Source organism: Pristiophorus japonicus, chromosome 9 (genome assembly GCF_044704955.1).
Source record: "Pristiophorus japonicus isolate sPriJap1 chromosome 9, sPriJap1.hap1, whole genome shotgun sequence".
Classification (NCBI taxonomy): domain Eukaryota; kingdom Metazoa; phylum Chordata; class Chondrichthyes; family Pristiophoridae; genus Pristiophorus; species Pristiophorus japonicus.
Window position 1 is genome coordinate 60,462,193 of NC_091985.1, and position 21,979 is coordinate 60,484,171.

Sequence of the window (21,979 nt, forward strand, 5' to 3'; positions counted from 1 at the left end):
AAGGAGGCTGCACAATCTGAGAGTGGGGCCAGCAGCGCTGTTGACGAAGGGGTTGTGTGGGAGGCGGAGGTGGGTGATGCTCCAGGATCCAGTGGCCTCCAGCAACGCCATGAGGGCCAGTCCCCGGAGGCTGAGTGCGCGCTTGAGTGATGCTCAGCAGCACTCCGACGATGAGCCCGGCCTAGAGGTTGTCGCAAGACAATCCCTGCAGTTGCATAGCGATCTGCTGAGTGCAATAACAAGGGTGCCCCAGAGTCTTGATGCACTAGCTATGAGGGTGGAGGAGTCCACCGCCACTGTTTCTCATGCCTCTCAGCAACCCATCGATCCCATCCTTGGTAGATGCCAATGGATGCTGGGTGCAAACAGTGACCATGGGTTCCCAGACGTGGTGTCACGGGTTATGGCTGACATTGCCGTGGCCATTGAGCACCAGGCCGATGCTATTATAGGCCTGCATACTCAAATGTCATTGGTGCGTGGTGTCCTGAGTTAGCTCTCTGGCATACTGCAGTCACAGACGCTCTTGATGCAGAGGCAAATAAATTCAATGGACGCACTGACTGCTGCCATCCGATCTGGGGCCCCATTAGTTCAACGGGGACCTAACCTTGTTGAACCAGGGCATGAATCTGACCTCACCCAGATTTCTGCAGATGATGATGCTCTGCCCCAGGGGAGTATCAGCCTGTTTACCAATTGGGATGATATGTTGTTTCTGACAACTACATCTTATTGCCTTCATAGCTGCTGCTCTCTGCAACCCTTCAACAACAGAGTGCTTCCGCCCATTCTCTGGTTAGCAACAAGTAACTAGTGGGATGCCGCAGGGATCAGTGCTGGGACCCCAACTATTTACAATCTATATTAACGATTTAGAAGAAGGGACTAAGTGTAACGTAGCCAAGTTTGCTGATGCTACAAAGATGGGAGGAAAAGCAATGTGTGAGGAGGACACAAAAAATCTGCAAAAGGACATAGACAGGCTAAGTGAGTGGGCAAAAATTTGGCAGATGGAGTATAATGTTGGAAAGTGCGAAGTCATGCACTTTGGCAGAAAAAAAAATCAAAGAGCAAGTTATTATTTAAATGAAGAAAGATTGCAAAGTGCTGCAGTACAGCGGGACCTGGGGGTACTTGTGCATGAAACACAAACGGATAGTATGCAGGTACAGCAAGTGATCAGGAAGGCCAATGGTATCTTGGCCTTTATTGCAAAGGGGATGGAGTATAAAAGCAGGGAGGTCTTGATACAGCTATACAAGATATTGGTGAGGCCACACCTGGAATACTGTGTGCAGTTTTGGTTTCCATATTTATGAAAGGATATACTTGCTTTGGCAGTTCAGAGAAGGTTCACTTGGTGGATTCTGGGGATGAGGGGGTTGACTTATGAGGAAAGGTTGAGTAGGTTGGGCCTCTACTCATTGGAATTCAGAAGAATGAACTTATCAAAATGTATAAGATTATGAGGGGGCTTGATAAGGTGGATGCAGAGAGGATGTTCCCACTGATGGGGGAGATTAGATCCAGAGGGCATGATCTTAGAATAAAACAGAGATGAGGAGAAATTTCTTCTCTTTAGAGGGTTGTAAATCTGTGGAATTCGCTGCCTCAGAGAGCTGTGAAAGCTGGGACATTGAATAAATTTAAGACAGAAATAGACAGTTTCTTAAACGATAAGGGAATAAGGGATTATGGGGGACGGGTGGGGAAGTGGATCTGAGTCCATGATCAGATCAGCCATGATCTTATTGAATGGCGGAGCAGGCTCAAGGGGCCGTATGGCCTACTCCTGTTCCTATTTCTTATGTTCTAATGCTGTGATTATGCAGTCCGCAGCCGGGTCATCCAAGGCCAAAGCTGGTCGGGGACGTCCTGCTAGGCCATCATGTGTGGCTGCGGCTCCAAGTCAGCAACCGACTACCAGCCTCGCTGAAGACTCTGAAGAGGAGCAGTAGGCGTGGGAGGGAGGAGAAGGGAAGGGGTGGTAAAGCCCTCTTTAAGACAGAGTAAAGACCTGGGTGAAGGTCACCTTGAAAGGTATGAGCTTTTAAAACAAGTTGCACCTGTATGACCCATCAAGCACTTGCTTGATAGTTAACAGAGATGGCTAGGTTGTTGCAATGTGAGCTCATGTAAATTGTTGCACTTGGATGAACAATACAACAATTGTTTGGTAGTTGCCAGAGATGCCTACCTTGTTACAAAATGAACTGATGTCAACTTGGATGTCTATGAGAATGTTTCAAGGGGTTTTGTGGGTATGTTGATGTGTTGGTGATGAAGTTGGTGTCTTGTGATTCTTATCAGCTCACATGATTTATGTTTTCAATCAACCAAGTTTGGATTGTTCACATGATGATGCAGTGATTATTAAAGATGGAAGGCTGCAGGGTGTGTAGCAATGTGTTGAGTTGATGCCCACGCGTATAGGCTGGCCATTCGTCACGTCAAGAATGATTCATTGGAATCGAAAAGTGATGAGTTTCTGAGGGGCAGCCCTTCCAGCCGCAGCAGTGTCACGCTGCCTCCTCCTTGGCTGAGGCTCCTTGTCTTCCTCCTCATCATCATCGTCCTCCTGAGGTGGTACATCCATCACTGGTGGTAATGCTGCCCCTCATAATGGCCATTTTGTGCAGCATGCAGCAGACAACGGTGAACACAGAGACTCTATCAGGTGAGTACTGGAATGCCCCTCTAGACTGGTCAAGGCAGCAGAAACGCTGCTTCAGAACCCCTATAGTTTGCTCGATAATGGCCCGGGTTGTGGTGTGGCTGGTGTTGTAGCGTTGCTCGGCAGGTGTGGTGGGATTGCGGAGGAGTGTCATCAGCCAGGGGGTTACCCCATATCCTTTGTCTCCCAGGAGCCAGCCATGGCCTTCATGCGGTGGCTTGAAGAGTCGTGGCACAGTGGTCTCCCGCAGAATGAAGGCATCTTGGCAGCTGCCAGGATGTTGGGTATTGACAGCGAGGATCATCTGCCTGTGATCACACACCAGCTGTACATTGAGGGAGTAGAATCCCTTGCGATTCCAAAAGATCTCTCCAATGTGGGGCAGGGCCCTCGATGCCACATACGTACAATCAATGGCTCCCTGAACCTTGGGGAAGCCCAGTATCCTGGCAAAGTAACGGGTGCGCTCATCCTGGTCTTCCCTTTGTTATATATGTAAACTTGTAAATACCCTGTACAGCCACCAGAGGGCTCATCTCCTGGAGTCCTAAGGGATCCCATAATCTCTCGGGAGCACAGGTACTTAAGGAGGCCTCACAGGTTGGAGAGGCACTCTGGAGACCTGCAATAAGAAACTAAGGTCACACTTTACTTTGAGCTCGTAGTATCCAATCAGACTCTTTCTTCATACATAACAACTGGCGATAAGATACAGATAACGAACCCAACGATGTAAAGAACAGTGGGCATCCTGGAGAAATTCTCGGAGGGAGATGATTGGGAAATCTTTGTGGAGTGACTCGACAAATATTTCGTGGCCAACGAGCTGGAAGGAGAAGCGAATGCTGCCAAATGAAGGGCGATTCTCCTCACCGTCTGCAGGGCACCAATGTATGGCCTCATGAAAAATCTGCTTGCTCCATCGAAACCCACAGAGAGATCGTACGATGATTTGTGCACACTGGTCCGGGAGCATTTGAAATCGAAGGACAGCATTCTGATGGTGAGGTATCGGTTCTACACATACAAAAGGTCTGAAGGCCAGGAAGTGGCGAGTTATGTCGCTGAGCTAAGATGCCTTGCAGGACATTGCGAATTTGAAGGACATTTGGAGCACATGCTCAGAGACTTTTTCGTACTTGGCATTGGCCACGAAATGATACTTCACAAACTTTTGACTGTAGAGACCCCAACCTTGAGTAAGGCCATAGTGATAGCCCAGGCGTTCATTGCCACCAGTGACAATACTAAACAAATGTCTCAGCACACAAGTGCTGCTACAAGTACTGTGAACAAAATGATGTTGTTTTCAAATTGCAGCGTACAGGGCAGGTTACACATGCCTGCAGCTGCATGTCCGCAGATGTCTCAGAGTCCACCATCAAGGGTGATGAATGCAAAGCCATAAACACTTTGTTGGCGCTGCAGGGGTGATCATCGTTACCATTCATGCCGCTTCAAAGGGTACGTTTGCAAGGGCTGTGGAACAATGGGACATCTCCAACGTATGTGCAGGCGAGCTGCAAATCCTGTTAATCCTGCAAATCACCATGTTGCAGAGGAGGACTGATCCACGGAGAACCACGATGAACCAGAGCCTCAGGTTGAGGAGACAGAGGTATATGGGGTGCACACATTTACCACAAAGTGTCCCCCGATAATGCTGAATGTTAAACTAAATGGACTCCCGGTGTCAATGGAGCTGGACACGGGCACGAGCAAGTCCATCATGGGCAAAAAGACTTCCGAAAAATTGTGGTGCAGCAAGGCCTCAAGGCCAGTCTTGACTCCCATTCACATGAAACTAAGAACTTACACAAAGGAACTGATTCCCGTAATTGGCAGTGCTACTGTAAAGGTCTCCTACGATGGAGCGGTGCACAAGCTACCACTCTGGGTGGTACCAGGCGATGATCCCATGCTGCTTGGCAGGAGCTGGCTGGGAAAGATACGCTGGAACTGGGACGATGTCCAAGTGCTATCGCCCGCTGATGACACTTCGTGTGCCCAGGTCTTAAACAAGTTCCCTTCGCTGTTCGAACCAGGCATTGGGAAATTCCAAGGAGCAAAAGTGCAGATCCACCTAATTCCGGGGGCATGACCCATTCATCACAAGGCGAGAGCAGTACCATACATGATGAGAGAAAGGGTAGAGATCGAGCTAGACCGGCTGTAAAGAGAGGGCATCATTTCACCGATCGAATTCAACGAGTGGGCCAGCCCGATCGTTCCAGTCCTCAAGGGAGATGCCACCATCAGAATCTGTGGTGATTACAAAGTAACTATCAATAGTTTCTCCCTGCAGGACCAATACCCACTACCAAAGGCCGATGACCTCTTTGCAATGCTGACGGGAGGAAAGACGTTCTCGAAGCTGGACTTGACCTCAGCCTACATGACGCAGGAGTCAGAGGAATCATCGAAGGGCCTCACCTGCATCAACATTCACAAAGGTCTCTTCTTTTATAACAGATGCCTATTTGGAATTCGATCAGCCACGACGATTTTCCAGAGAAACATGGAAAGCTTACTGAAGTCGGTCCCGTGAACGATGGTCTTCCAGGACGACATCTTGGTTACAAGTCGGGACACATTAGAGCATCTGCAGAACCTGGAGGACGTTCTTAGTCGACTCAACCGCATGCGGCTCACGTTAAAACGCTTGAAGTGCGTTTTCCTGGCACCTGAAGTGGAGTTCCTGGGAAGGAGGATCGCGGCGGACGGCATCAGGCCCACCGATTCAAAGACTCAGGCAATCGACAGCGCACCGAGGCCACAGAACGTTACGGAGCTGCGGTTGTTTCTAGGACTGCTGAATTACTTTGGTAACTTCTTACACACTGTTAGAACCACTGCACACCTTACTGCATAAAGGGACGAATGGGTATGGGGAAAAGCCAAGAAAATGCCTTTGTAAAAGCTAGAAAATTGTTATGCTCAAACAAATTGCTTGTGTTGTATGATCCATGTAAGTGTTTGGTACTAGCATGTGATGCGTCGTCGTGTAGTGTCGGGTGTGGATTGCAACAAGCTAATGATTTGGGGAAATTACAACTGGCTGTTTAGTCATCCAGAAGTCTGTCTAAGGCTGAGAGAGCCCACAGCATGATTGAAAAAGAAGCGTTAGCATGTGTCTATGGAGTAAAGAAAATGCATCAATACATGTTTGGGCTAAAATTTGAATTGGAAACTGACCATAAGCCATTTATATCCCTGTTTTCTGAGAGTAAGGGGATAAATACTTATGCATCGGCCCGCATCCAGAGATGGGCGCTCACGTTGTCCGCATACAACTACGCCATCCGCCACAGGCCAGGCAGAGAAAACTGTGCCGATGCTCTCAGTAGGCTGCCATTGCCCACCACGGGGTTGGAAATGGCGCAGCCCGCAGATTTAGTCATGGTTATGGAAGCATTTGAGAGTGAGCAATCACCCGTCACAGCCCGACAGATTAAAACCTGGACGAGCCAGGACCCCCTTATTGTCCCTAGTTAAAAACTGTGTGTTTCACGGGAGCTGGTCCAGTGTCCCAGTGGAAATGCAGGAAGAGATAAAGCCGTACCAGCGGCATAAAGATGAAATGTCTGTACAGACAGCTTGCCTTCTGTGGGGCAATTGGGTAGTGGTCCCCAAGAAGGGCAGAGACACCTTCATCAGTGACCTCCACAGTACCCACCCAGGCATCATAATGATGAAAGCGATAGCCAGATCCCACATGTGGTGGCCCGGTATTGATGCGGACTTAGAGTCCTGCGTTCACAAAAGTAACACATGCTCGCAGTTAAGCAATGCACCCAGGGAGGCGCTGCTAAGTTTATAATCTTGGCCCTCCAAACCGTGGTCTAGGGTCCATGTCGACGATGCAGGCCCGTTCTTGGGTAAAATGTTCCTTGTGGTTGTAGATGCGTACTCCAAATGGATTGAATGTGAGATAATGTCGGCAAGCACGTCCGCTGCCACCACTGAAAGCCTGCGGGCCATGTTTGCCACGCACAGCCTGCCCGATGTCCTTGTGAGTGACAACGGGCCATGTTTTTTACCAGTGCTGAGTTCAAAGAATTCATGACATGCAACGGGATCAAACATGTCACATCTGCCCCATTTAAACCAGCATCCAATGGTCAGGCAGAGAGAGCAGTGCAAACCATCAAGCAGGGCCTGAATAGGGTAACGGAAGGCTCACTGCAGATTCGCCTATCCCAAGTCCTGCTTAGCTACCACACGAGACCCACTCGCTCACTGTGATCCCACCCGCTGAACTACTCATGAAAAGGGCACTTAAGACAAGGCTTTTGTAGTTCACCATGATCTATATGAACAGGTAGAGAGCAGGCGGCTTCAACAGAGTACATGTCATGATCGCGCCAATGTGTCATGCGAGATTGAAGTCAATGATCCTGTATTTGTATTGAATTATGGACAAGGTCTTAAGTGGCTTCCCGGCACTGTCGTGGCCAAAGAGGGAAGCAGGGTGTTTCGGGTCAAACTTTCAAATGGACTCATTCACCGGAAACACTTGGACCAAATCAAACTCAGATTCATGGACTATCTTGAGCAATCCACATTGGACCCTACTTTCTTTGACCCCCCCCCCACAACATACACACCAGTGGCAACTGACACAGCGGTTGGCCACGAAGCAGAACCCATCATCCACAGCAGCCCAGCAGGACTCACCACACCAGGCAGCCCAGCAAGGCCAGCTGCACAGCAGCCCAGTGAGAGCCCAACAGATGATTCAACAATACCAGCATTTGCCCCGAGACAATCAACCAGGGCAAGAAGGGCCCCAGATCGACTCATCTTGTAAATAGTTACACTGTTGACTTTGGGCGGGGGGGGGGGGGTTGCGGGGGGAGTGTTATATATGTAAACTTGTATATACCCTGTACAGCCATCTCCTGGAATCCCAAAGGATTCCATAATCCCTTGGGAGCACAGGTACTTAAGGAGGCCTCACAGGTTGGAGAGGCACTCTGGAGACCTGCAATAAAAGGCTAAGGTCACACTTTACTTTGAGCTCACAGTATCCAGTCAGACTCTTTCTTCATACATAACACCCTTGACATGCTGACCTTGATATAATCCACTCATTTGCCGTGGAGGGCATCGGTCACCTGGCGAATGCAGCAATGTACTGCAAAAATGACATCATGTTCCTTAGGTTGCGCAAAACTAGAATATAAAAACTAATTGTCTGCAGCCACCCCTCTATTATATTAGCAATTCCCCTTTAAACATCTGACCTTATTTTTGGTAGTTCACAACATGCTTCTGTGATGGAATACTGGCTTATATTTTCAGAGCAGATAAATAGTAATTAACTTAGCAATCAACTTTTTGAGTTAATTACCTTCATAATTTGATATATTGTGGTGTTGTAGAAAATGTATAATTCCTTTTTGACTCTGTGCTCTGACCTAATATGTGATTTTCTGAATTGATAATGTGATTTGTGCAAGTTAACAGCACATTTTTCACTGCAAGAATACTTCATTTTCCAGACCTAGTTTTCTGTATTCCTGAAGCTAAGTTCTTGACATATTGCTATGTAAAATTATAATCAGTAAAATAATTGGATATGGCTATGGCACTCTATAAATCTTTCTAGCTAGCCAAATGATTGTGAAATCTGATTTTGCTTTAAAACATTTGTATCATGTGGTACATTGGTTTAGTTTGTTCCTGCATAATTTATGTGGCCAATGTTATACAATGTGCAATTGTCATTATCTGAGCGAGGAAAGCATATGTTTCTAAAGAATAAATTAACATATTTCTAAATTTAAAGAATCAATAATGATTGTCATGAGAAATCTAATGTATTTTTTTTTACATAGAATTTACAGCACAGAAATAGGCTATTGGGCCCAAAAGGTCTATGCCGTTGTTTAAACTCCACATGAACCGCCTCCCACCCCACTTCATCTCACTCTATCAACATATCCTTCTAGTCCTTTTTCCTTCATGTATTTACCTAGCTTCCCCTTAAATGCATCTATGCTAATCGACTCAACCACTCCATGTGGTAGTGAGTTTCATATTCTGACCACACTCTGAGTAAAGAAGATTCTCCGAACTCCATATTGGATTTATTGTGACTATCTTATATTTATGGCCCTTAGTTTTGGACTCACTAGTGGAAACATCTTCACTATGTCTATCCTATCATGCCACTTCATAATCTTAAAGATGCTGTGCTTCGAAATTTACTATAATTTATTAGTTTGGAATTAAATTGCTACTTTAACTGACACTAAGGCCGAGAAATTTGTTTGCCCCAAAAATGGGGTCAGGGATCGCAATGCACTAGCAACCCATGCCTGTTTGGAGGACTGTAGGCAGCACACGAACTTCATGGTGCCTACACATTTCTATGATGGTGGCATTCAATCCACTGCTGAATGTGCTGCTGAGTGGCTGAATGCTCAGCAGGGTGCCCAAGTTCGTGCAAGGCTAGCAGCAATTAAAGCTAGCCTGCACTACTTAAAGGCAGTCTGCATCTCTTAAAGGGGAATTGCATTCTGCCTGCAGCAGATCATTCAACTGGCTGAGAAAAAATATCAATGAATGATGACACAACAGGGGAGAGAGCATGCACCAAGGTTCTCTGATACAGCACTGGAGGCCCTGGTACAGGAGGTCAATAGGAAGAGAGAGGTCCTCGTTCCACAGCGAACAGTCCGAAGTGCAGTGGGAGCCAATGGATGCTGTAGTAAACCACAGCAGTGTAGCCCCGGGGACATGGACACAGCGCAGGAAGAAGTTTAATGACCTCATGTGAGTGGTCAAGGTCAGTCAATTCATCTTCAAATGTAATATCCGACAAACTACACCAGTAGCTTCACGCACTGCTCAAAGCACCATACCTCCATCACTCACCTACCAACAATTTCTATCAATCACGACTCATAGCTCACATTCACATGCTCCATCTCGCCCTCACACACTTAGCATTGCTGCAAGCCTCACACCCACATCTCACAGCTTGAACACACTGTCAGCTATTCAACCATGACAGGCACATCACCCAAACACATTGCACCACACTCACTGATACTTCCCTTTCCTTTGCAGGAAAAGGTGGCGCAAAACTTGCACCAGCAGACCCAACCGGCGAGGCACAAGCTTGCCTGCATCACCTCACCCCATGGAGGAGACAGTGCTGGCCATTCTTGGGAGGGGCATGGCTGAGCCCGTGGTCTGTGGCGGGGCTGAAAGAATACAAGATGCCGGTATCATCATACGTTATCCTCCTTCTCACATCCCACTTCCCCCACATCCCACATTCACTTCTGATTTACACGATGTAAGTGTGTACCTCTTGCTTTCCATCTCGCCCTTCACCACAACCCAACCTTGTGCCTTTCTCATTTCAGACATCCAAGAAATCCAACCTAACAAGCCAGTCCTTGTAGAAGAAGAGGGAGAGGAGAGTGATGAAGATGAAGAAACACAGTCACTTGAACTGAAAGTCGTAGGTACCAGCTCAGGTACTGGCCATGCACAGGGTTTAGAGGGTAGCTTAGAGGCGGCATCTCCACAGGGTCAGATGAGGAGTTTGATGGAGTGGCCTGCAGAAAACGCTGATGGGTATGCACAACAAATTGCTTGGTGCATTGGCAAGCCTGACAGAAATGGATGCAATGTTAAGGAGCTTGGAGGAGTCCGGCACCAACCTTGCACAGGGCTTTACACAGAGTTTGGAGCCGATCCTTTCCAGCATGGGAGGGGTGAGCAGATCAATTAGCGCACTTTTGGACCCAACCCTCATGCAGCGTCTGATGGCTGATGTCTCAGCTTCCATTGCAGCACAAGCCACTCTATGTCTGAGTGCTGCAGTTGAAGCTTAGCTTGCTGTCATCGTGGCTGGGTTTACCAGTGCGGAAAGGGGCTGGCAGTGTGTCACAGCATTCCAGCAATCTGTCCTCCAACAGAAGGCTAGGAATGCTGAGGCACTGCCTTGAGGAGGGTGGTTGGGGGGAGGGGGGGAGGGGGGCGGGGGGGAGCAGTGGCTAAGTGGAGGACAAACCTGCAGTCCCCTCTCAGGATGACAGCATTCGTTCTCCCATCACCTTGCTGTTGCCTGTCAGCCAGCCAGCCAAGACTGTTGCCGTCCATGCCGAGGTGGTGCAGTCTGCAGCCGGGCCTTCTCGGCCCAGAGGTGCTTGAGGTCATTCTGCAAGGCCATCTGCAGTCTCCCACTGAAAGTCATGCTGCAGACAATGGGGTAGCACTTTGTAGGAGCGTTAGAACAGGCAAAAGGCACGCTGCTTATGGAGGGAGCCACAACACGCAGGGAGATTCTCTTCCCTTCCAATGGACGGAAGATCAACACAGGAGATCAACGCAGCCTGGTTGCACATTGGACAGGAGGACACAAGCAGGGATGTTTGCAGTGGTGCAAACCTTTCAATTATCTTAGTGGATCACAAAACGTTACTGCAAAGCCACACTCATCACATCCCCATCACTCTGCCTTCCCTACCCTGCACATTCTTACGCACACCAACTTAAATTGCACCTCCAGCCATCCCTCTCGATCTACATTATCACTTTCCCATCTCACTAGCCACCCCTCACACTCACCCTCATCCTAGTGCAATCATACCAACTAACAACACACAAGGGTAGGCACTTGAGTGTTTTTGCCAATGTTCATATCAAGTTTCTGTTAATGTACTGTCAAGCCTTTAATTTCAACACTTTGCATTCTTGGACAAATTTATGTACACCTTTGGAAGTGTTTTTTGAGTTGCAGTGAATGGTGAGGCATAACGTCACCCCACGCAATGGTGGTGAGTGTGAAAGGAATGGCTTGGGCATTGTAGGGATGCTTTATGGAGCTGGTGTGGGGTGATGCCAACCTGGCAGCCAGGATGTACAGCATCAAGTGAAGTAAATCTGCCCATGAGGCCATTCCTGCCATCCCGGGCAGCAATGTGGTCTGGTGCTGATGCCCTTTGTCCTGTGCAGCATCAGTTGCTTGCGGAGAAGGTTGGTGTTGTTGCTGGATCCTGGTGCTGCTGGTGTTTCGGCTGCATGTGGTGGGATTCTGAGAACCAAGGTGAGATAGTTTCAAGGGCACCAATGTTAATGTAATAGATGGCAGGTGAACTTGAGATGACAGAGTTGACACTGCATAGAGAGATTGCTCCAAACATTTCCAACCTGCATAAAGATCATTATGCCTTCCAAATGCAGTAAGCAAGAGCTTTTGATCTTGGAAAGTGAACAGCTGTGAGTTGGAAGCTTTTATAGCACAATTGCAGCTGTAAAGTAAAGAAATTAATTCATGGTCACACAACTCCTGAAGTCCTTACCTGACGTGATCCCCAAGCAATGTGAACCTTGTGGAGTACCTGGTAAGTTCAGCTCAAAATTCTTTTTAATTGGCTCTTAACAAGGTCATAATGACCTAAACTGCCTCCCCGCCGTTGTGTGTCGGGTCTGTTCAGCGGTGACAGACCCGACATCTGGGAAAGTAGTGTGGTCAATCATTTTAAATTTAACAACTGACCCGCCACCGTTCCCGTCCTCTGAGCGCTGGCAAATTTCCAGCCAATGGGGTTGAAATTTGGTTTCTTACGCTGCCCATTACTGCCGGAGAGGGGCGGTTAACAGGCAGCTAAGTACTTACTGTCGGCGGCGACCGGGTTCCTGGGCTGTCGGGAAATTTAGTTGGGTGGTGGGAGCAGCGGCAAGACGTACCGCGATGTGCTTGGCCCGCCACACACGTGGTGATGTCATCGAGCTTGCAACGCCCCCTTGCCGCAGCCGATGCGATATTTGGTGAGTACAGTGGCCTTACCGGCAGGTATCTGTACAGCCTGGGAAAGGTGGTGGGACATCGGGGTTTAATTTTTTTGTATTCAGGTATTGATGGGATCAGTGGGGAAGTGTGGCTGTGGGTGAGGGAAAGTGTCTGAAACTTTTTTTTTCCATTTTTTTAAACGTGCATGCCGGCAACCTACGGTCGGGAAATTCAATGGGCCTCCTGAGCTGACGCTTGGTTGGCGCCCGAGGATAATTGTGCACCACCTCTTTTAGCACTGCTCTCTCACCTTTGGGCAGCAAAACTGAATCTTGCAGTTTGAGGTGGCAGCTACCGCCTGGCATTAAAATCAGCACTCAGCCAGTGACACCGCCTCAAAAATGGCGGGGCCAAATTTTGAGCCCTATATGTCAATAAGTCAACAATTATAGAAATATGATGAGAGAAGGATAGGAATCTGATGACCCCCACCCTTGGAATTTCCCTTGTAGACTCTTTAAGGTCCAGTTTGCAAACCTATTGATTCGAACTCGAAGGATGATTCTGCCATCAGGCAGACCTAGCTGGAAGCAATGCGTACAGAGATTGCAGCTCAGGAAATTGCTCGTTCAGGGTCCCTAGTGTCCTTTGATCTCTGGGGCATTGGTTGAATCCAGCTCAGTCTGTTATCTGGATTGAATCTATACTCCAGAGGTAAAAGCACAGTGCCTTTCACCTCAGGGGTTGTAAGACTCCTATATGAAAGGTATTCCTCAGTCTCAACCCAGTTAATAATAGCAGTAAATCCACAGAACAAAATTTCCCATCATTCATACTGATGCAGCTAGGGGCTTCTAAGGTTGGGATTAAGATAGATTGTTGTGGCAGACCAGCAAGAGTTTTACGATGCACCTAACCAGTCCTTTCCAATGAACAACAATTCAGAGCTTGAAGTGAATATCCTCCATGACTTTGTGACCTTAGCAACATGCTCCACATTGACAAGCAGCAGTGAGCCTGCCAGTGCTGCATTGAAAGATTAGTAGGCTATAGGTCATTATACTGGCAATGCTGCTGAGCTCTGACCAAATTTAATATAGTTACATTTTCAAGTTTCAAATATTATTCATTGGCAGTGTTACCTCCATTTTGATTTAATAATGTTACCTATTCTAATTGATCTCACTCCTTTTTTATGGTATTGCACACGCAGAAACTCAATATCATGTTGAAGAGGCTCCAAGCCAAACTGAGTATCAGCCTTGATTCAGTGGCACACTCTTGCCTATGAGGCAGAAGGTTGTGGGTTCAAAAGCCCCACTCCAGAGACTTGAGCACATAATCTAGGCTGATATTTCAGTGCAGTACTGAGGAATTGCTGCATTGTTGGAAGTGCCATCTTTTGGATGAGGTGCTAAACCGAGGCCCTGTCTGTCCTGTCAGGAGCATGATAAAGATTCCATGGTAGTAAGTAGAGCAGGGGAGTTCTCCCCGGTGTCCTGGCAAGTATCAATCCCTCAACTAATATCACTTGAAGCAACAGTTTCCGCTTTGGACGAAATAGTCCATTAATTGCGCTCGTTTTGAGAAGTGTTTATTTTTCTTGACTTTACGCTCAAACTCATTTGCATATCGCCGCAAGCAAAATCTGCCATGAACCAGCACAAGCGGACAGCATTTGAAACTGTATTTTGTTTTTAATTGCTTTTAAAAGTATTTCTTGATATATTTATGAGTTGTAACTTGGTGCAGTTTGATTTATATGCTGAAAATGGGTTAAGCATAAAAAATAAGCATTTTTAATGACAGTGTTAATCCACCACCTGTCAGTATCCCGATTTTAAATGACTGAAAATGAGTTTAAAAAAAATATACAGAACCATTTGCTATTTATATTTGGGTAATTACTTAGTAAATAAAAAAAAATAAATCCAAAAGCTTTTAGAACGTGCCTGTTAGTGTCCTTGTGCCCAAAAGAAGCAGTTGTATTTTTAGAGCCTCCTCGAAGGCCTGCAACAAACATTAGCGGAAACTAATTCATCCTGGGGGCATGGCTAGTTCTGTGGGCGGGATCAGCTTCTAGCGAAGTGTTTTTTAAACTAGTGCAAAAGATCACGGAAATTCAATTTGCGCTGAATGTAATTTGTGCTTAAAATTCCGCAACCTTTTCTGCAGGATACGCCGATTTCAGTGGAATTGCGCTGATAAAACGAGTGCAACTGAGCAGAAACTCTATCCCCTGATTATCTGGTTATCTATCTCATTGCTGTTTGTTGCTCTTTGCTGTGTGTAAATTGGCTGCCACATTTCCCTACTTTACAACAGTGACTATACTTCAAAAGTGCATCATTGGCTGTGAAACGTTTTGGGACATCCTAAGGTCATGAAAGACCCTATATAAATGTAAGTTTGTTCTTCTTTCTCAAATTAAGTTAGGCCCCGAACTCTGGATATATGAGCATGTGTTCTCATACCTAGCCTTCAGATAATGCCTTCTCACTCCAAAATAAGATTAAGATTTTAGAAATCTCATTCCTGACAGTTCCATGATCTTGACAGCTATGCTATCCATTTGTTTCGTGAAGTAAAGTGCAGTTAGGTTGAACTGCTATAATAATAACAGAAAATACTGGAAAGACTCAGCAGGTATGGCGATTTCCCTCACAGCAAAGATCTATAAACACCAAAGAGATAGATAACCAGATAAGTTAAAATCAGGTTACTCTCAGGTGGTGGATTAACACTGTGATTAAAAATGCTTATTTTTTTATTCTATCCCATTTTCAGCTGTATAAATCAAATTGCACCAAGTTACCAATCTTAAATATATAAAGAAATACTTTTTAAGCAATTTTAAAAAAATTATGATTTATAATGCTGTCCTATTGGGAACTGCTGTTGTGTAGATGTGTAAATAAACTATCACTTTTTGTGGAAATACAATCAAACTATGAATGCAGGAAATCTGAAATGAAAAGAGAAAAGAGAAAAGATTGAATGTGCACAGCAGATCTGCCAGCATTGGCAAAATAAAACAAGGTTATGAGGGCATCATAAAGAATTTTCTTTCAGTTGCTGAAGAATCTGCAGGATAAGATCTCCGAGTAAAAGATCCTCTCGGAATGAGTGATCACAGTATGGTTGAATTTGTAATACAGATTGAGGGTGAGGAAGTAGTGTCTCAAACGAGCGTACTATGCTTAAACAAAGGGGCCGACAGTGGGATGAGGGCAGAGTTGGCTAAAATAGACTGGGAACACAGACTAAACGATGGCACAATTGAGGAACAGTGGAAGGCTTTTAAGGAGCTCTTTCATAATGCTCAACAAAAATATATTCCAGTGAAAAAGAAGAGCGGTAAGAGAAGGGATAACCAGCCGTGGAAACCAAGGAAATAAAGGAGAGTATCAAATTAAAAACCGATGCATATAAGGTGGCCAAGGTTAGTGGGAAACGAGAAGATTGGGAAAATTTTAAACGACAGCAAAGAATGAGTAAGAGCGCAATAAAGAAAGGAAAGATAGATTACGAAAGTAAACTTGCGCAAAACATAAAAACAGATAGTAAAAGCTTTTACCAATATATAAAACGGAAGAGAGTGACTAAAGTAAATGTTGGTCCCTTAGAAGATGAGAAGGGGGATTTAATAATGGGAAATGTGGAAATGACTGAGATCTTAAACAATTATTTTGCTTCGGTCTTCACAGTGGAAGACACAAAAACCATGCCAAAAATTGCTGGTTACGGGAATGTGGGAAGGGAGGACCTTGAGACAATCATTATCACTAGGGAGGTAGTGCTGGACAGGCTAATGGGACTCAAGGTAGACAAGTCCCCTGGTCCTGATGAAATGCATCCCAGGGTATTAAAAGAGATGGCGGAAGTTATAGCAGATGCATTCGTTATAATCTATCAAAATTCTCTGGACTCTTGGGAGGTACCAGCGGATTGGAAAGCAGCTAATGTAACGCCTCTGTTTAAAAAAGGGGGCAGACAAAAGGCAGGTAACTATAGGCCGGTTAGTTTAACATCTGTAGTGGGGAAAATGCTTGAAGCTATCATTAAGGAAGAAATAGCGGGACATCTAGATAGGAATAGTGCAATCAAGCAGATGCAACATGGATTCATGAAGGGGAAATCATGTTTAACTAATTTACAGGAATTCTTTGAGGATATAACGAGCATGGTGGATAGAGGTGTACCGATGGATGTGGTGTATTTAGATTTCCAAAAGGCATTCGATACGGTGCCACACAAAAGGTTATTGCAGAAGATAAAGGTACGCGGAGTCAGAGGAAATGTATTAGCATGGATCGAGAATTGGCTGGCGAACAGAAAGCAGAGAGTCGGGATAAATGGGTCCTTTTCGGGTTGGAAATCGGTGGTTAGTGGTGTGCCACAGGGATCGGTGCTGGGACTACAACTGTTTACAATATACATAGATGACCTGGAAGAGGGGACAGAGTGTAGCGTAACAAAATTTTCAGATGACACAAAGGTTAGTGGGAAAGCAGGTTGTGTAGAGGACACAGAGAGGCTGCAAAGAGATTTAGATAGGTTAAGCGAATGGGCTAAGGTTTGGCAGATGGAATACAATGTCGGAAAATGTGAGGTCATCCACCTTGGGAAAAAAAAACAGTAAAAGGGAATATTATTTGAATGGGGAGAAATTACAACATGCTGCGGTGCAGAGGGACCTGGGGGTCCTTGTGCATGAATCCCAAAAAGTTAGTTTGCAGGTGCAGCAGGTAATCAGGAAGGCAAATGGAATGTTGGCCTTCATTGCGAGAGGGATGGAGTACAAAAGCAGGGAGGTCCTGCTGCAACTGTACAGGGTATTGGTGAGGCCACACCTGGTCACCTTACTTAAGGAAGGATATACTAGATTTGGAGGGGCTACAGAGACGATTCACTAGGCTGATTCCGGAGATGAGGGGGTTACCTTATGATGATAGATTGAGTAGACTGGGTCTTTACTCGTTGGAGTTCAGAAGAATGAGGGGTGATCTTATAGAAACATTTAAAATAATGAAAGGGATAGACAAGATAGAGGCAGAGAGGTTGTTTCCACTGGTCGGGGAGACTAGAACTAGGGGGCACAGCCTCAAAATAAGGGGGAGCCAATTTAAAACCGAGTTGAGAAGGAATTTCTTCTCCCAGAGGGTTGTGAATCTGTGGAATTCTCTGCCCAAGGAAGCAGTTGAGGCTAGCTCATTGAATGTATTCAAATCACAGATAAATAGATTTTTAACCAATAAGGGAATTAAGGGTTATGGGGAGCGAGCGGGTAAGTGGAGCTGAGTCCACGGCCAGATCAGCCATGATCTTGTTGAATGGCGGAGCAGGCTCGAGGGGCTAGATGGCCTACTCTTGTCCCTAATTCTTATGTTCTTATGTTCTTATATTTTTTGTACTTGCTATTTTTATCTGACTTTGTGATAGCCATTTCTGTCATTTTATTCAGTGTAAAACTAGCAATACTTTGGAAGCTATGCTACTTGTAGCACTTACACGGCTGACTTCTAAGATGATCAAGTAAGTTGCTCCTCTCATAAATGCAAAGAGGAGGGGTTAAGACATTAAAGGCTACATTACCTTTCCTGCAACTGCTTGTTTTGGGGTCATTTTGTGGCTAACAAAAAGCAAAAAAAACCTGGTAGTGTGGTTTACTGCCATAATCTCATCCCAAAACTTGCTTACTAAAATTTTCCTTGGAAAATCCACAAGTCACTATTACCACCCACCTTGACCCCACCCCATCCCATCACATGGGCATGGCCATGGTCTCTCTGCAATTTCCCCAATTGTTGCACTTAATCCAACATCAGGAAACTTTGCCACAATACAATTGGTGGGATGAAGCACACAGTTGTATCCTTGAGGCAGATTCAGCATTGAGGAGACCATCTCTGGTGATGTATCGAAAACGTTGTGAGACTTTGCCTAAAATTTAAGAAGTTAAGGATAGCATTAGATTGGAAGCAGAAGCTTATAATGTTGTGAAGAATAGTAGTAAGCCTGAGGATTGGCAGAGTTTCAGAAACCAGCAAAGGGTGACCAAAAAGGAAAAAAATAGACTATGAGAGAAAACTAGCAAGAAATATAAAAACAGATTGTAAGAGCTTCTACATGTATGCAAAAAGGAAGAGAGCAGCAAAAGTAAACATTGGTCCCTTAGTGGCTGAGGCAGGAGAAATTATTATGGGCAATAAGGAAATGGCAGGAAGATTAAACAAATATTTTGTATCTGTCTTCAGAGTAGAAGATGCAAAAAGCTTACTTAAAATAGTGGGGAATTAAGGGTCTAATAAGAGTGAGGAACTTCATGTAATTAATATAAATAGAGAAAAAGTACTGGAGAAACTACTGGGACTAAAAGCCGACAAATCCCCTGGACCTGACGGCCTACATCCTAGGGTTCAAAAAGAGGTGGCTGCAGAGATAGTGGATGGATTGGTTCTGATCTTTCAAAATTCCCTAGATTCTAGAATGGTCCCAGCGGATTGGAAGGTAGCAAATGTAACACTGCTATTCAAGAAAGGAGGGAGAGAGAAAACAGGGAACAACAGGCCAGTTAGCCTGACATCAGGCATCGGGAAAATGCTGGAATCCATTGTTAAGGAAGTGGTATCACAGCACTTAGATAATCATAACATGATTAGGCAGAGTCAACATGATTTTATGAAAGGGAAATCATGTTTGACAAATTTATTAGAGTTTTTTGAGGATGCAACTAGCAGAGTAGATAAAGGGGAACCAATGGATGTAGTATATTTGGATTTTCAAAAGGCATTTAATAAGGTGCAACATAAAAGATTATTACACAAGATAAGGGATCATGCGATTGGAGGTAATGTACTGCATGGATAGAGGATTGGTTAACGGACAGAAAACAGAGAGTAGGGATAAACGTATCTTTTTCAGGTTGGCAGGCTGTAACCTGTGGGGTGTCGCAAGGATCAATGCTGGGGCCACAGCTATTTACAATCTATATTAATGATCTAGATGAAGGGACCGAGTGTAATGTATCCAAGTTTGCTGATGATACAATGCTAGGTGGGACAGTAAGCTGTGAGGAGAACACAAAGCGTCTGCAGAAGGATATAGATAGACTAAATGAGTGGGCAGTAAGGGGGTAGATGGAGTATAATGTCAGGAAATGTGAGGTTATTCACTTTGGTAGGAAGAACAGAAAAACAGAATATTTTTTAAATGGTGAGAAACTTTTAAATGTTGGTGTTCAGAGAGATTTGGGTGTCCTTGTGCAAGAAACACAGAAAGCTAGCATGCAGGTACAGCAAGCAATAAGGAAGGCAAATGGCATGTTGTCCTTTATTGTAAGGGGGTTGCAGTTTAAGAGTGAGGAAGTCTCACTACAATTGTACAGGGCCTTGGCGAGACCACACCTGGAGTACTGTGCACAGTTTTGGTCTCCTTATCTAAGGAAGGATATACTTGCCTTGGAGGTTCACTAGATTGATTTCTGGGATGAGAGGGCTGTCTTATGATGAGAGATTGTGTAGAATGGGCCTATACTCTCTGGAGTTTAGAAGAATGAGAGGTGATCTCATTGAAACATACAAGTTTCTGAAGGGGATTGACAGGATAGATGCTGAGAGGTTGTTTCCCCTGGCTGAATGTCTAGAACTAGGGGGAACAGTCTCAGGGTAAGAGGTAGGCCAATTCACTAAATATATTCAAAAAGGAGTTAGATGAGGTCCTTACTACTAGGGGGATCAAGGGGTATGGCGAGAAAGCAGGAATGGGGTACTGAAGTTGAATGTTCAGCCATGAACTCATTGAATGGCGGTGCAGGCTAGAAGGGCCGAATGGCCTACTCCTGCACCTATTTTCTATGTTTCTATGTTTCTATGTTTCTATTTAAGAAAGAGATGAAGAGAAATGTCTTCACTCAGAGGGTTGTGAATCTTTGGAATTCTCTGGCCCAGAAGGCTGTGGATGCTGAGTCTCTGAGTATATTCAAGGCTGACATAGATCGACTTTTGAAGTCTAGGGGAATCAAGGGATAAGGAGATTGGACGGGAAAGTGGAGTTCAGGTCGATGATCAGCCATGACCTTATTGAATGGCAGAGCAGGCTCGATGTGCCATAGGGTCTCCTCCTGATCCTATTTCTATGTTCTTATGTTCTTAAAATTCAATTTTTGCTGTTTGGTACTATGGAGCTTTTACAAAGACTTCTTCTGCCATTCATAGTGAGTACAGCTGAAAATTAATTTTTGAATTGGGGCAATGGATTTCCCAATGGGATTCTCTCTCTTTTCCTGTAGACATAATTAATGACTCCAATACTGCATAAAAAGTCTAATGAGGCCTATGGAACTGCAATAAGTTGATAGAGCAGATCATTGGCATTCTGAAGTCTCATCGATGTTCCTGCTGGAGCCCTGCAGCACAGCACAGCAAGTGTCCAGGAATATAGAAATTTGCTGCATGCTGCATAATGTTGCAATCCAGAAAGGATTACTACTTCCTGAAGCTGAAGAGGATGGTGATGAAGAAGAGGGAGATCAGCCTCCATCGCACAGCAGAAGGAGCTTTTACAGGATCGATAGAAGACGTAATCAAAGAAAGGAGACAGCGGGGCTGAAAATCAGGGTCCAGATAAGGCCCGTTACCACCGTTTTGCCATCCAATGGCTGCCGATTTCTGGGCGAATGGCCGCCGCAAGCTAAATTAGGCAGGGTTTTTTTTCTGGCAGTCGCCACTTCCGCCCCACCGCTGCCGAGCGACCGTAAGTGCATCATCAGTGCGCACACCGCCGGGATCACCTACCTCCATCCATATTTAGCCCAAAAAATCGAATCCCCGCCAAGTGGTTCCCCGGCTAGCTTTTTCTGTCGGTGCACCTTCTCTTCTCACTGCGAGCCCTGGCTGCATGGCAGCCATTAAAGGTGAGGGCGCACTGCCACGGTCACAATTTTATTTTTTTGCCGGCCGAATTCCATGTCGATTGGACTATTGTGCCCCTGGGTTCGGCTGGACCACAAACAGGCAGCCGCTGGCCCGGCTGAAACCCTCCCTGGTGGCCCAGTGGCTGATCCTAAATATTCGCCGATTATCTCCCCTTTAAAGCAGGCAAGATATGTGGTGACGCTGACGCACAATGATGTCACCACTGCTCCGCTGCTGAGTGACGGTGGCGGAGAATCCATCCCGTCCCCACATCTGCTCCTCACCAGCACTTACCTCCGCACTTCTGCCCCCATTATGACCGGCTTCCGGTCCGCTCTGAAAAAAAGGACAAACAGATGAAAATCGATCGAGAGTCAGCATCATCGGACCCGATCGATAAGAACTTAAAAAAAATGCAATGTGTGGCAGCTTTCTGGCGGGCATGAATTTCGGCCCCAGCATCTTATTGCTGATTGCTTTCAATAGAAAATGTTGTACAGAGAAATAAAACTCATGGCTGGTCTGCCTGATAACCCCAACTGCCTCATAAAAGATCTGAATTCCCAAAGGCAACTATACCTTGCCTCAGGTATAGAAATCTTACATTCTCTCATTTCATCTACTTAACCCTCT

The 21,979-nt window shown here is 45.6% G+C and overlaps 1 long non-coding RNA gene across 1 annotated transcript in view; it reads right to left on the bottom strand.

Annotated features, from left to right (window-relative positions):
• Nucleotides 1-21,638, bottom strand: part of LOC139272616 (uncharacterized) — a 46,587-nt gene extending 24,949 nt beyond the window's left edge. The window contains exon 1 of the long non-coding RNA XR_011594909.1: nucleotides 21,227-21,638. This is a non-coding gene — a long non-coding RNA (uncharacterized lncRNA). The remainder of the gene's footprint in view (nucleotides 1-21,226) is intronic.
• Nucleotides 21,639-21,979: the final 341 nt, after the last annotated feature.